General features: G+C 47.6%; 1 protein-coding gene across 1 annotated transcript in view; it reads right to left on the bottom strand.

Annotated features, from left to right (window-relative positions):
* Positions 1-14,249, bottom strand: part of DNAJB2 (DnaJ heat shock protein family (Hsp40) member B2) — a 497,647-nt gene that overhangs the window by 147,558 nt on the left and 335,840 nt on the right. The window lies entirely within an intron of this gene.

Genomic DNA, 14,249 nt, shown 5'->3' with positions numbered 1-14,249 from the left:
AAGGACCCCCCGCTCCAGACTGGATGGGGACCTCCACCAAGCCAGGGAGGCCCTAAGAGAGGGGAAACCCGAATGCAGACCTGAAGGCCCTGAATGGCCTGTCACCATTGGGAGCATAGAGTCCACTGGGCTCGACGCATCTGCAGGCAGGCAAATAGGATGACATGGACCGTCATGGCTATATGCCCCAGGTGCTACAGCATATGCCGCACAGAGACCTGCTGGCACTTCTGAACCTCCTCCACCAGGGATAGCAGTGCATGCACCCTGACACGGGGCAAAGAGGCTTTTGCCTGTGATGCATCCAACATGGCTCTTATGAAATCCAGCCATGATGATGGACAGAGACTGGATTTCAGGTAACTGATTAGAAACCCTAGGTATTCCAAAACCCGAATGGTTGAGCATAGAGACCAGGCTGCCCCCATTTGCGTGCTGCTCTTGATCATCCAGTTGTCCAGGTATGGAAAGACCTGGATTCCCAGCTGGCGTAGATAGGCACCCACCACGGCCAAACAATGTGTGAAGACCCAGAGCATGGAGGCCAGGCTGAACAGGAGCATGCCGTACTGAAAATATTGACGGCCTACCACAAAGCGAAGATCCCGGTCACAAGAGCTGAGGATCTCGACGTGGGTAAATGCATCTTTTGGGTCGAGGGAGCAAAGCCAGTCTCCTCTTCGTAAGAGGGAAATCAAGATGCCTAAGGATACCATTTTGAACCTCTCTTAAGAAATCTATTCAAGGCTCGCAAATCGAGAATGGAATGGAGGCCTCCTGTTTTCTTTGGAATTAGAAAATAAACGGGAGTAAAACCCCCATCCCTGCTGCTCCCAAGGGCCAGATTCTACTGCTCTGGCCACTAAAAGCGATGAGAGCTCCCCTCAGAACACTTTTGGGTACGAGTCAGGACCCCACTGCAGGCATGGGGAGAAGCCAGCAGAACAGCCACAAGATTCAACCCGTAACCGTGACGGATGATGGACAAGACCCACTGATCCGACGTCATGGCTGGCCATTGGTCCACAAAGAAACTGAGTCTGCCCCAACCGGTGGGTCCTCTGGTACCTGAAGTGGCGACTGTCATACTCCCTTGCATCCAGTCAAAGCCCTGGGGCGCTGGCTGAGGCCTAGGGCCCCGCAGTCTGCGAGATCTGTCCCTGGCGCTGGCCTGTTGTGGCTGAGAGTGAGGGGCTGGAGGGTAGTACTTCCGCGGCCTCTAGAATGACCTCCATGGCCCTGGCCAGGACGACCTCTTAGAAGATGCCGGTGAAGATGGGAACTGCTGGAGAGTCTCATGGTGGTCCTTCAGCTGTGCGACCACCTCCTTGACCTTGTCACCAAACAGGTTATTCCCAGGTGCAAGGCAAGTCAGCTAGCTGGTCGTGTACCTCTGGACAGATGTCCGAGGCACGAAGCCAGGCACTATGCCACGCAGAAATGCTGGCCACTGCCACTCGGCCTACTGTCTCAAAATCATCATAGGTAGTTTGCTACATTCCAGGCCCTGCTGGACAAGCGTTATAAGGGCCTTTTGAGATTGCTGAGCCAGACCATCCGCAACCTCCTGGACTTGTTTCCAGGTATTAAGGGTATATTGGGTCATATACAAAAGGTAGGAGGCGATATGGGCCACAACATGGAGCCCTGAAGCACTCTCCTCCCCATAACATCCCATGCTCTGTTGTCTTTGCCAGGAGAGGCTGAGGCATGGGTTTTCGACCTCTTAGCCTTCTTTAGCGCAGATTCAACTACCAATGATTGGTGAGGGAGTGGCACTTCTTGAAGCCTCAGTCTGCTGTACCAGGTACACCTCATCGGCCTTCCAGTTCACCGGGGCCATAGAGAGGGGGTGCTCCAAGAGCCAAAGCAAGAGCTCTCTGAAATTCTGGGAAACAGGCACCGCTACAACCTCCTTTGGGGTATCCACGAACTGGAGGATCGCCAACATCTTATGGCAGGCATCTTCCTCCATCATAAGTTGAAAGGGGATGGCTTCAGCCATAGCCTGAATGAACCCTGTGAAGATTAAGTCCTCTGGCAGAGAAGGGCAGCACTCCTCAGAGGGAAGGAACTGACAGAAGATCATCAGAATTCACCGATGAAGCATCAGAGATGTCCTCCCCTATAGAGGTTGTACAAGTCCTCAGGCTCATCTCGGCCACCCAGAGATGGGGGCCAGGGAGTGCTGGGCGTATCTGAGGAACCCAGGGGCATCGAGGGACCCGAAGGCCCAGGTCCCAGCAGTGCCGGACGGGGGGCACGAGGGCCCTATGGAGCAGAAGCATTGATGGGTCCTCGTCCTCTGACAAATTCCCCATTAGGACAAGTCTGGATGCCTTACGTTTTGGTGCCCAATGGCCCAAGAAATCGTGTGGTGCCAGCAGTAACTGAGTTGTGAGATCTCCGAGGAGGATATCAAGAGGGTTCAACAATGGCTTCAGCCCTGGTACAGTGGGCGGCATCACCGTAGACACCGGAGTCGGGGAAGGTGCTGGCTCAGGTGGCAGGAGCACTGGCTCCCTGTTGTGCAACGCACATTCTACTGCAGGCGCACCTGATGTTCCAACTCCGCCTAAAAAGCCTCCGATGAAAGGGCAAGCTAAGAGGAAGGGAAGAGGGCAACTCCTCTGACGTTCGGCACCAGAACCGGTGTGGACAGCCTCGGGCCACCGGCATCGACGAAGGATGGATAGAGCCTTCTCTTGCCATGGATGCTTCTGGGGTAAGGCAACAAGCACCGGAGCCAGCCTGAGCCCGGCCCCGTGTGCAGATGGGGACTGGTGACTGTGCTTTAGAGACCTCCCACCTTGCTCGGCCTGATCTTTCCCCGGCATCAAGGACGTTGATCCTGAAGTCCATAATTTGGAGGAGACCGAGACTGGGCGATCCCTGGAGCCTTTTTCCTCCTGCAAGCCTTGGGGGAGGAGCGGTAACCGAGGGATAGAGGACAAACTGTTCCCCTCAGTTCTTTGGCGTCAATGACAATGATGCCGAAGTAGAGGGTTCGGATTTACCTGAGCCAAAATCCTTCTCCATCTTATCCAACCTGGTCAGACATGCTCTTGGGGGTCATTTGAGCGCACAATTCGCAGCCCCAAACATTGTGCGATACCCCCTAGGCATAATCCTTGGGCAATGGAGACACTGACGGAAGCCTGAGGCCGCCATGAGGCTCACCGGGGACCGCAAAAGGCATGACAACCCGCGGGTTAGGGAGAAGCATGAAAAAATGCTACTGACCGAGAAAGGAGTAGGAACCAAAGAGAAACCCAGCACAGGAAGAAAAAGCAAACAAAACTCACTTTTTTAACAAGTTTCCCGAGAAAAAGTTTTCCCGAGAAAAATGATAAAGGGGATGGAACAGCTCCCCTATGAGGAAAGGCTGAAGAGGTTAGGGCTATTCAGCTTGGAGAAGAGACGGCTGAGGGGGGGATATGATAGAGATCTTTAAGATCATGAGAGGTCTTGAACGAGTAGATGCGAATCGATTTACACTTTCGGATACTAGAAGGACTAGGGGGCATTCTATGAAGTTAGCAAGTAGCACATTTTAGACTAATCGGAGAAAATTCTTTTTCACTCAATGCACAATTAAGTTCTGGAATTTGTTGCCAGAGGATGTGGTTACTGCAGTTAGTGTAGCTGGGTTCAAAAAAAGGTTTGGAAAAGTTCTTGGAGGAGAAGTCCATTAACTGCTATTAATCCATTTTACTTAGTGAATAGCCACTGCTATTAATTGCATCAGTAGCATGGGATCTTCTTAGTGTTTGGGTAATTGCCAGGTTCTTGTGGCCTGGTTTGGCCTCTGTTGGAAACAGGATGCTGGCTTGATGGACCCTTGGTCTGACCCAGCATGGCAATTTCTTATGTTATTATGTAATACAGAGGCATTATGACATTTTCCGTTTTATTAACCATTCCCTTCCTAATAATTCCTAACATTGTTTGCTTTTTTGACTGCTGCAGCACACTGAGCTGACGATTTCAAAGTATTATCCACTATGATGCCTAGATCTCTTTCTTGGGTGATAGCTCCTAATATGGAACCTAACATCGTGTAACTATAGCATGGGTTATTTTTCCCTATATGCAACACCTTGCACTTGTCCACATTAAATTTCATCTGCCATTTGGATGCCCAATCTTCTAGCACTGATACTTTCCTGGGATTCTGGTGCACCAACCTCAAAGACTCTCCAAATTTTCAGATAAGCTACTGAAGCAGAAAACTTCCTAGCTCTGAAGAGTATTCATCATGCCCTACCTAAACTCTTTTCACTAAGTGAGGCGTTGCAAGGATCTGTATCTTTGTGTAGTACCAGCCCTTGAGAGAGAGCAGATAAGATGGAAGGCTTAAGGGCTGTCCGTTTAACAGCCACATGAGGTCTGCAAACCAAGGACGCAGAGGCCAGCCTAGAGCTATAATAAACACCAGACTTATTTATTTATTTATTTAGCATTTTTATATACCGACTTTCCAATAACAGAATTACTGATCAACTCGGTTTACATTATAACAGAACAATCACATTTACAGGTAAATGTCTTACAATGAACAGGATGATATAACTTGGATAGGTATATATGGGGTTAACCAGTAAAAGATACATTGCCTAATGTAGGCATAAGTAAAAGATACAGTGCCTAATGTAGGTTGAATAAACAGTGCTAATTATAAGACTAGGTTATGATCCTCGACTGCCCAAGTTTATGTGTGTTCTATAGATGATCTAAATAGCTCTCAGGTGGATTACCACTGAGAGGATCATTGGCAGGGATGTTCCGCGGGTTGTTGTTATGGGAATGCTTGGTTGAATAACCAAGTCTTGAGTCTTTTTTTTAAAAGTAGATGAGCATTGCACTGATCTGAGTTCTGGTGGGAGAGTGTTCCAGATTTTGGGGCCCGCTGTGGAGAAGGCTCTTTTGCTTAATGCTGACTTCATCGGTGGTATGTGCAGGTTGTTTTTATAGGCTTGTCTTACTGGTCTGGTGGATGTGTGGAATTGGAGGGGTATTTTGAGCTCGAGTGGTGCCAAGTTGTGTAGTGCCTTGTGGATTATTGAGAGCACTTTAAAAAGTATTCTGAATTTAACGGGAAGCCAGTGTAGGCTTTTCAAAATGGGTGATATGTGGTCTCTTTTGTTGGACTTGGTTAAGATCCTTGCTGCTGCGTTTTGCAGCATCTGTAGAGGTTTTATGGCGTTAGCGGGGAGGCCTAGTAGAAGTGAGTTGCAATAATCTATTTTCGTGAGAATGAGTGCTTGAAGCACTAAACGGAAATCTTGGAAATGGAGGAGAGGTCTCAGCCTTTTCAAAACTTGTAATTTGAAGAATCCATCCTTTACAATATTATTTATGAGGGATCTGTAATTCATTTGATTATCAAGGATAACCCCTAGATTTCTGACTTGAGTGGACATTGTTACTTGAGTAGACAGGATGGTACTGGGATGTGTGTAGGTTCCGTCTTGGGAGATAAGGAGGTATTCTGTTTTGCTTTGATTTAGAATCAGATTAAGGCTAGTGAGCAAGTTGTTGATGGCTTGTTTGCAAGAGTTCCAGAAGTCCAGAGTTTTTTGGAGAGATTCAGTAATAGGAATCATTATCTGCACATCGTCTGCGTATAAGTAGTGTATGAGATTTAGTTTAATGAGGAGCTGGCAGAGTGGGAGAAGGTATATATTGAATAATGTTGGAGAGAGTGACGATCCTTGTGGGACTCCCAAGGTGCAGGTGACTGGTTGAGATACTTCATTGTTGACCTTGACCTTATACTGTCTGTTCTGTAAGAATGATTTGAACCATTTGAGGGCCTCATCTCCGATTCCAATGTCTGACAGACGATCTATTAATGTGTTATGATTGACCGTGTCAAATGCTGCCGAGAGATCTAGTAGGATGAGAAGACAAGGGTGCCGGTTTTCCAGATTTAGTAATATGGAATCCGTTAGTGAAATAAGGAGAGATTCCGTGCTTCGTGATTGGCGGAAGCCGAACTGTGCTGGAGAAAGAATGTTGTGGTCGTTTAGGTATTCAGTTAGTTGTTTGTTTACAACTCGTTCCAAGATCTTTGCGATGAATGGTAGATTTGCAACTGGGCGATAATTAGATGGGTTTTCTGGAGAAAGATTAGATTTTTTTAGAAGTGGTTTTACGATTGCCATTTTTAGAGGGTCAGGTACTAGTCCTTGGGAGAAGGAGCAGTTGATGATTTGTGCAATGGGTTTGGAGATGTTTTTAGCGCAAGCGATGAGTAGATTGGTGGGTATGGAGTCCTGAGGGTGTGAAGAAGGTTTGAGCTTTTTTAGAATATTTTCGATCTCTAAAGACGAGGTCGGTTCGAATTCTCTAAGGCTAGCCTTTTGTGATGGGGCAGCAGCTCGAGGTGTAACTGGTGAAGTATTGATATTGTTCTTGGACTGAGTTAGGAGTTTTGGGATCTTATTTTTAAAGTAGGTTGCCAATTCTTCTGCTTTGCTTGCTGCTTTATCATCTGGTATGGATGTCAATGCGGGTTTAGTGAGTGATGATACCAAAGAAAAAAGCGCCCTGGGGTCGAAGATGAAGTGGTGAAGTTTTTGCGAGTAAAAGTTTCTTTTCGCTTGGAGGATGGATATTCTGTAAAGGTGCATCGTGGACTTGAATGCTGTGATGTTGGTAGATGTAGGGTTTTTCCGCCAGTGTTGTTCTTTTTTTCTGAGATCTTGTTTTAAGGATTTTAGATTTGGTGTGTACCAAGGTTTTCTATTGTCCTTGTTTGCTTGATGAGCTTTGGTGATAGTTGGGCATGTGGAGTCTGCCACTTTTTTGGTAATGTTGTTCCACGACGAAATGGCTGCTTCCACGTTTGTCAAGTCTAGTTGGTTGAATTCATCTGATAGGCAATTGCTGAGTGTTTCCTGGCTGCAAATTTTCTTGAATTGGATTGAGGTATTCTGCCTTCCTGGGGTGGTAGGAAGGTTTATCTTAAGTACGGTGTTGATCAGCATATGGTCTGACCATGGCACTGGTGTGCATGTAGGGTGAGGGGAATGGGTAATTTCCTGGTTTATGAAAATGAGGTCCAACGTATGACCTGCTTTGTGTGTGGGTTCTTTAATTATTTGTTTGAAACCCATGAAGTTTAGTGTGTTTAGGAAGGTTTCACAACTAGAAGAGAGGGGGGATACATCTACATGGAGATTGAAATCCCCCAGGATGATCGCTGGAATGGCGGAGTTGAAGTGTTTTACTATATTTTCAATCAGAGGTGACGGATCAGTTTCAAGGTATCCTGGGGTGGCGTATATTAACCCGATTTGAAGATGAGAGGATCTGAAGACTGCGAATTCTAAAGAATGGGAGGATATTGAAGTTTGCAACAACATTCCCAGTGTTTTTTTTGCTGCAAGAAGAAGACCACCTCCTCTTTTTTTGAGTCTTGGGATAGAGAATATATTGTAAGTTTGGGTGGGGAGTTGGTTGATTGTAGCGATGTCTTCTGGTTTTAACCAGGTTTCTGTAATTGCAAATACGTCGGTGTTTGTTTCCTGAAGATAATCATGTAGAAGGTGAGTTTTCTTAGTCAAAGACTGTGCGTTTAGCAGCGATAGGGTGAAAAGTGAGAGGCCTAGTAGTTGGTTTAAAGGCGAGATGATGATAGGAATGAATCTTTTTTTGTGAGGGGTATGGTAAGGCCTGATTTTTTGCAGATGATCTCTTGACATTGTGAATGATTGGAATGGGTGAACCTGCCATGTTTGGTTTCGAGAAGGGGTAGAGGCTGGGATAACTTTGATGGTGTGAGCTATTGGATATAGAGGTAGTTAGCTTTTGAACCTGGAGTGTGCATTCAGATGGTAGGAATCTTTGAATTAGAGAGATATATCTTTGAGTGAGAGAGGAGGGTTTGTAGGGGTGGTATTTTGTACTTTGGCGTTGCTCAGCACTTACTGCGGTTTATCGGCTGCAGTTCGCAGGTGGTCAGTCCTCAGTTGTGTGGGTACTGTTGACCTGGATAGTCTGCTGTGGTCTTCCCTCGGGTCTGCACGAAGGAGCACAGTGCTCCTTCGGCGTGCGACGCACGGTGTGCGACGCCTAGGCGATGTGGATGATTTAAAGGGTTCCTGGCCCTGCCGTGATTGGCTGCGCTGCGGGTCTTTTTATTGGCTGTCGGCCCGGAGGAGGGCTGAAGGAGGAGCCGGTGCGCTGGGATCGGCGTCTCGTGGTCGGCACGGAGGTCTGCCGGGGTGAGGGTGCGTTTAAGGGCCTTACCCCGGTGGGTCTCGGCGCCGGCTGCGCAGGCCTCGCACCTCCGGTCCCGCTGAATTCGCCGAAAAGAGGATTTTTTCCGCCGCCGCGGGTAAGTTTAAAGGGCTCCTGGCCCTGCCGTGATTGGCTGCGCTGCGGGTCTTTTTATTGGCTGTCGGCCCGGAGGAGGGCTGAAGGAGGAGCCGGTGCGCTGGGATCGGCGCCTCGTGGTCGGCACGGAGGTCTGCCGGGGTGAGGGTGCGTTTAAGGGCCTTACCCCGGTGGGTCTCGGCGCCGGCTGCGCAGGCCTCGCACCTCCGGTCCCGCTGAATTCGCCGAAAAGAGGATTTTTTCCGCCGCCGCGGGTAAGTTTAAATGGCTCCTGGCCCTGCCGTGATTGGCTGCGCTGCGGGTCTTTTTATTGGCTGTCGGCCCGGAGGAGGGCTGAAGGAGGAGCCGGTGCGCTGGGATCGGCGCCTCGTGGTCGGCACGGAGGTCTGCCGGGGTGAGGGTGCGTTTAAGGGCCTTACCCCGGTGGGTCTCGGCGCCGGCTGCGCAGGCCTTGCACCTCCAGTCCCGCTGAATTCGCCAAAAAGAGGATTTTTTCCGCCGTCGCGGGTAAGTTTAAAGGGCTCCTGGCCCTGCCGTGATTGGCTGCGCTGCGGGTCTTTTTATTGGCTGTCGGCCCGGAGGAGGGCTGAAGGAGGAGCCGGTGCGCTGGGATCGGCGCCTCGTGGTCGGCACAGAGGTCTGCAGGGGTGAGGGTGCGTTTAAGGGCCTTACCCCGGTGGGTCTCGGCGCCGGCTGTGCAGGCCTCGCACCTCCGGTCCCGCTGAATTCGCCGAAAAGAGGATTTTTTCCGCCGCCGGGGGTAAGTTCAAAGGGCTCCTGGCCCTGCCGTGATTGGCTGCGCTGCGGGTCTTTTTATTGGCTGTCGGCCCGGAGGAGGGCTGAAGGAGGAGCCGGTGCGCTGGGATCGGCGCCTCGTGGTCGGCACGGAGGTCTGCCGGGGTGAGGGTGCGTTTAAGGGCCTTACCCCGGTGGGTCTCGGCGCCGGCTGCGCAGGCCTCGCACCTCCGGTCCCGCTGAATTCGCCGAAAAGAGTTGGATAAACATGAAATTTTCAGAATCACTCTATCATGGTACACAGAGGAAACACACACACACAACTGCTTTTGTCAGCCAACTCTGAAATAGAGCATTCACCCCAGACAAGTAATTGTTGCTGCCGGCTGAAATACATTTCTACTTTTCCATTGATGAAGGTCACCATGCGGTCCATTGTTGGAAGGCCCCATTTGGCCACAATCCAGTTGAAAGCTGCTGGAGAAAGGAACCAGAAACCCTCTGGTTTCTGGTTCCTCATTTATTGGCATTTATTTGCCCCTGAAATCAAGGTCTGCAGCTGCTCAAAAAATAAACATGCACAATTAAATACATCACCAAAGCAAAAAGGCCAATATACACTATCAAACAATCAACAAGTAGTGAACACATGTTAAACAAGACAAACTATATAAAAATCTAAAATAATAAATAAGATGGCATTATCAGGCACTTTTCTCATTGCCTGACCCCTTCTCAAAGGTAAAAAGTCTGCAAAGCCAGACGAATTGCCCTGGCTTCCAAACTGATTGATAGTTCATGTTGCCTCTTCTAGAGTTTAAAGATCATGTCTCACTTCTCCTAGGCACTGGCATCAGTTATCACTATTGCCCAGGATGGGAGCTTGAGATCTAACCTAAGTTTCTGTAATCTAGCCACCATTGCAAGTTCATCCTGACAGACTCTGGTACCAGTTTAATGGAATTGTCCTGAGACTGGGGATCCCACTTAGAGATGTGAGCTCTCTGAAGCGGCCTCATATGCGCCCTTGCCCATGGTACCAGGTCCAATGCCACTGCCATGGATCCAAGGTGCTGCAGATAACTCCACACCATCAGGCTCCTGACAGACAACATATGGATCTGCTGACGCAGCTTCTGAATTCGATGTTTCGTCAGCTGGACTCAGCCTAGCTTGGTGTCAAACACTCCCAGCTACTCCACAGTCTGAGAAGGCTGCAAACTGCTCTTGGCAAAATTGATTATGTAACCCAAGTCTTGTAAAAACTGAACCACTTTTTGGGTAGTCACTAAACCTTCCTGAAATGTCTTCACCCTTATTAACCAGTCGTCTAGATAAGGATGTACCAAAATTCCTTTTTTGAACAGTGCTACAGCCACTACTTTTGAAAAGATCCTTGGAGTGGTAGCTAAGCCAAAAGGCAGGGCTTGAAACTAAAAATGCCACCTCAGAACTGCAAAACAAAGGAAGAACTGATGATCTTTCCTTATTGGCATGTGAAGGTAAGTTTCTGTAAGATTCAAGAAGGCCAGGAATTTTCCTTTCTGCACCACCACAATCACAGACTTCAAACTTTCCATTCTGAAGCAAATTACCTTCAGGAATTTGTTGATCTGCTTTAGAACCAGAATGGGAGGGAAGGATCCTTCTTTCTTGGGAACCACAAAGTAAACCGAAAACCAATCTAGTCCCTACTGATCCTTTGGAATAGGCACTACTACTCTAATATAAAGTAGCCTCTTCTGCATAATTTTTGCAGCGTCCCACTTTCTGGTGGAGCACAACAGGAGGAAACTATAAAAGCATCTGAAATCGGATGGGAGAATTCCAGAGCATAACCATCTCAAATGACCTCCCGCTAGTGTAAAATTATTTGGGCCCACCTCCAATAAAAAAAAAAAGGGGCAGATGACCATCTATCTCTGGAATCAGTGATAGCACACCCCATACCCTCATTGAGAGGTTTGAGAGAATTCTGACCTAGAGGCTCCTTCCTTACCTCTTTTGCTGGAATGAAAGGACTTATCTGCCAAAAATCTGAAACTTCTAACTACTAGGATTCTCCACCTGGTCTAAACCTCCTGGAATCCTGAAACCTATTTAGGGATGGGAAAACATGAGATGAACCCTTTGACATGTCCTCCAGTAGTTTTGGCATTTTGGACTTCCTCTAAGCCTCTGCCATCTGAAGATCCTCGCCAAATAAAAACCAACCTTTAAAGGGAAGCTTTTTCAAGTTGGTTTTAGGAAGCCTCTTTGGTTGCGAAACTGGTCAGCAAACTCCATGTCTAACAGCCACTATGGATGCTATACCTCTAGCAGATGACCATACCAAATCAAAGCAGGCATCTGCTAACTGAGGAGATTCCTCCACTAATTCTTGTACATGCTGCGCCAGATACAAGCCAGATTTTGCCACTATAAAGCTATAAATTGCAATGCCATGCTAAAGGCCTCAAAAGCCTGCTTAAGCATAGTCTATTATTCTGTCCTGAAAATTATTATGTCAACACCTCCTACTGGGATCATGTTTTGCTTGGAAAAAGCAAGTTTGCTTACCGTAAACGGTGTATCTATAGATAGCAGGATGAATTAGCCTTGCGATTCCTTCCCACCTCCCTAGACAGTATACAGATTCTACCAAAACGTTTTCCACGTACATCTCGCTTGGCTACAAGAGACTGAAGAAACAAGGCAATCGCGCGGGAAGCTCACCGCGCAGCCGTACAGAGTTCAAAACTCTGTACTAACTGAGAAAACTCCGCCTACTGTCCGGTCGTGACGCACTCCCAGACAGCATGGCTAATTCAGCCCTGCTATCGACGGGAAACCAAAAAGACCAATGCATCCACCCTGGGAAAACAATCTTTCTCCTGGGGAACCAAGGGATACAACTTGCCCAACAAGCGACCTCCCTTAAAATTTGCTTCTGGAAATACCTACTCCATATCAATCAAATCTTGAACCACCTTATGACGTGGGAAGAATTTAGATGTTTTTTGCAATATTACATATATGCAGTTGGGAAATTAGTGAGGCCAGCTCTTCATTATGAAAGAGATGCAACACAGAAACACCATCCCCACCCTCAGGGGGATATTCTTCTTTTTACTCCTCTTCACTATCCCCTTGCTGGATCCTATTAAAGCTCTCAAGGTAATCTTCCAAATTAGAAATTTTGCCTCCCACTGATTTCTCCTCTTCCGTGCTGGGTCTCTTTCTGCTCTGGTCCCTTGTGGAGCCCAAAGGTACTGGGAGAACCGTGACAGACCCAGGGACTCTTCCTTGTCCCATGCAAAAATCTTGCAATCATTTAAAAAACTGCTTTGAAAATACAGACCATGCTAAGGAGGAGGCCTCCATTGATGGAAGAGCTGAAACTGCTCATTTAAAAGCTGCTGACATAGAATTCACCACAGCTCCCACCTGCACATGGATTTTAGAGCTGAGAGGAGGTGGCCCTAGCTCTCCTTTAGTGCTCTGTGATTAAGATGTGGCTTCTGCCATTTGGGGTCCAACAGACTAGGCTGCTGACAAAGTCCTCAGCCGTGGACCCTCCCGCAGCTAAAAACCTCAGAGTTCTGGAGCTCTCCCCATGCCTTAGTACAATAATGACCCACTTCCGAGCCACCCTTGGCTTGTATCTATCTCAGATTACAAGCAGTGCAGAGTCTGGTTTTCTTCCCAGGCTCTGCAGCATCTATCACTGCCTGTTAGCAAGGGCCTCCCCAAGGTAAAAGAAAAACAAACCAAAACACAATCTGAAAAAAAGATTTTTCAGTGACTCATCCAGGCTCTGCACTCCAATGAAACAATGCTCAGTAGCTACCTCTGCCCTTCCCTGGCCCGATTAAAGCCAAGGAATGCGAGCTGCAACATTTTCTCTTTTTTTTTTTCCAAAAAAACTATTTCTCATGCAGAGCAGGTTAACTAAGGCTCTTGGAGAATCACCAAATAAAAGGTGGGGGTGGGGGGGAGGAGGAAGGGAAGCTAGACAAAGAAAAGACCCCTGGACTGTGTTGATGCAAGAGTCTGCTGCCGTCCCATAGTGATAGCGTTCTCTCTGATAGTGTTAGGGCTGTTCAGCTTGGAGAAGAGACGGCTGAGGGGGGATATGATAGAGGTCTTTAAGATCATGAGAGGTCTTGAACGAGTAGATGTGACTCGGTTATTTTCACTTTCGAATAATAGAAGGACTAGGGGGCATTCCATGAAGTTAGCAAGTAGCACATTTAAGACTAATCGGAGAAAATTCTTTTTCACTCAACACACATTAAAGCTCTGGAATTTGTTGCCCGAGGATGCGGTTAGTGCAGTTAGAGTAGCTGGGTTCAAAAAAGGTTTGGATAAGTTCTTGGAGGAGAAGTCCATTAATGGCTATTAATCAATTTTACTTAGGGAATGGCCACTGCTATTAATTGCATCAGTAGCATGGGATCTTCTTAGTGTTTGGGTAATTGTCAGGTTCTTGTGGCCTGGTTTTGGCCTCTGTTGGAAACATGATGCTGTTCTTATGTTCTCTCCGCACTGACCCATTCCCCATGTTCAAATATCGTAAACACATATCGTACGCTTATATTCAACTCCTCCTCATCCGCTATCCCTGAACTAAATACATCAGAAATATGCAACAAAAACCTACACCTTGTCTCCTCCCTTATCTGCATTCAAAACCTCCACTGCCCCGCCCACTTCTGATGCTCTAGTTGACCACTGGCCCTGCCTCTGGAAGCCCCCTGGTCCAGGCTTGCTCAACTAAGGAAGGAACTGAAGGCTTTCACCTCAGAAGCTGCCTCTCTCTTACAATCCCGGACCCAAGGTCCTTGCTCAACTGAGGCAGTGAAAAAGCTAGTCTTTCATCTAAAGAGCTGACTCCAAATCTTTCCTTTTTAACTTAATAGGCGGGCATGGGATGTTTGCTTACCATCTGCTGAAGACAGAATAGTGGCAGGCTAAGGTCAGCACAGATGCATATAAGGGGTGATGTCAGCAAACCTGTTGATGTCTGTCTTCATCTGCTGGTTGGTGAGCATAACCTATTCGTCTGGACTGGATGAAGAGGAATGAATCATTTCCAAACACTGAGTTCTCTAAATTTTGAAAAGGAACCTCACAAAAATACTATTAGACAATTGAACAGAGAATTATTAAATTCTGAACCTTTATTTTAA

This window comes from Rhinatrema bivittatum, chromosome 6, assembly GCF_901001135.1.
Source record: "Rhinatrema bivittatum chromosome 6, aRhiBiv1.1, whole genome shotgun sequence".
NCBI classification, from domain to species: Eukaryota; Metazoa; Chordata; class Amphibia; order Gymnophiona; family Rhinatrematidae; genus Rhinatrema; species Rhinatrema bivittatum.
The sequence above is the reverse complement of the archived record's forward strand: the minus strand, read 5'-3'. Positions and strand labels throughout refer to the sequence as shown.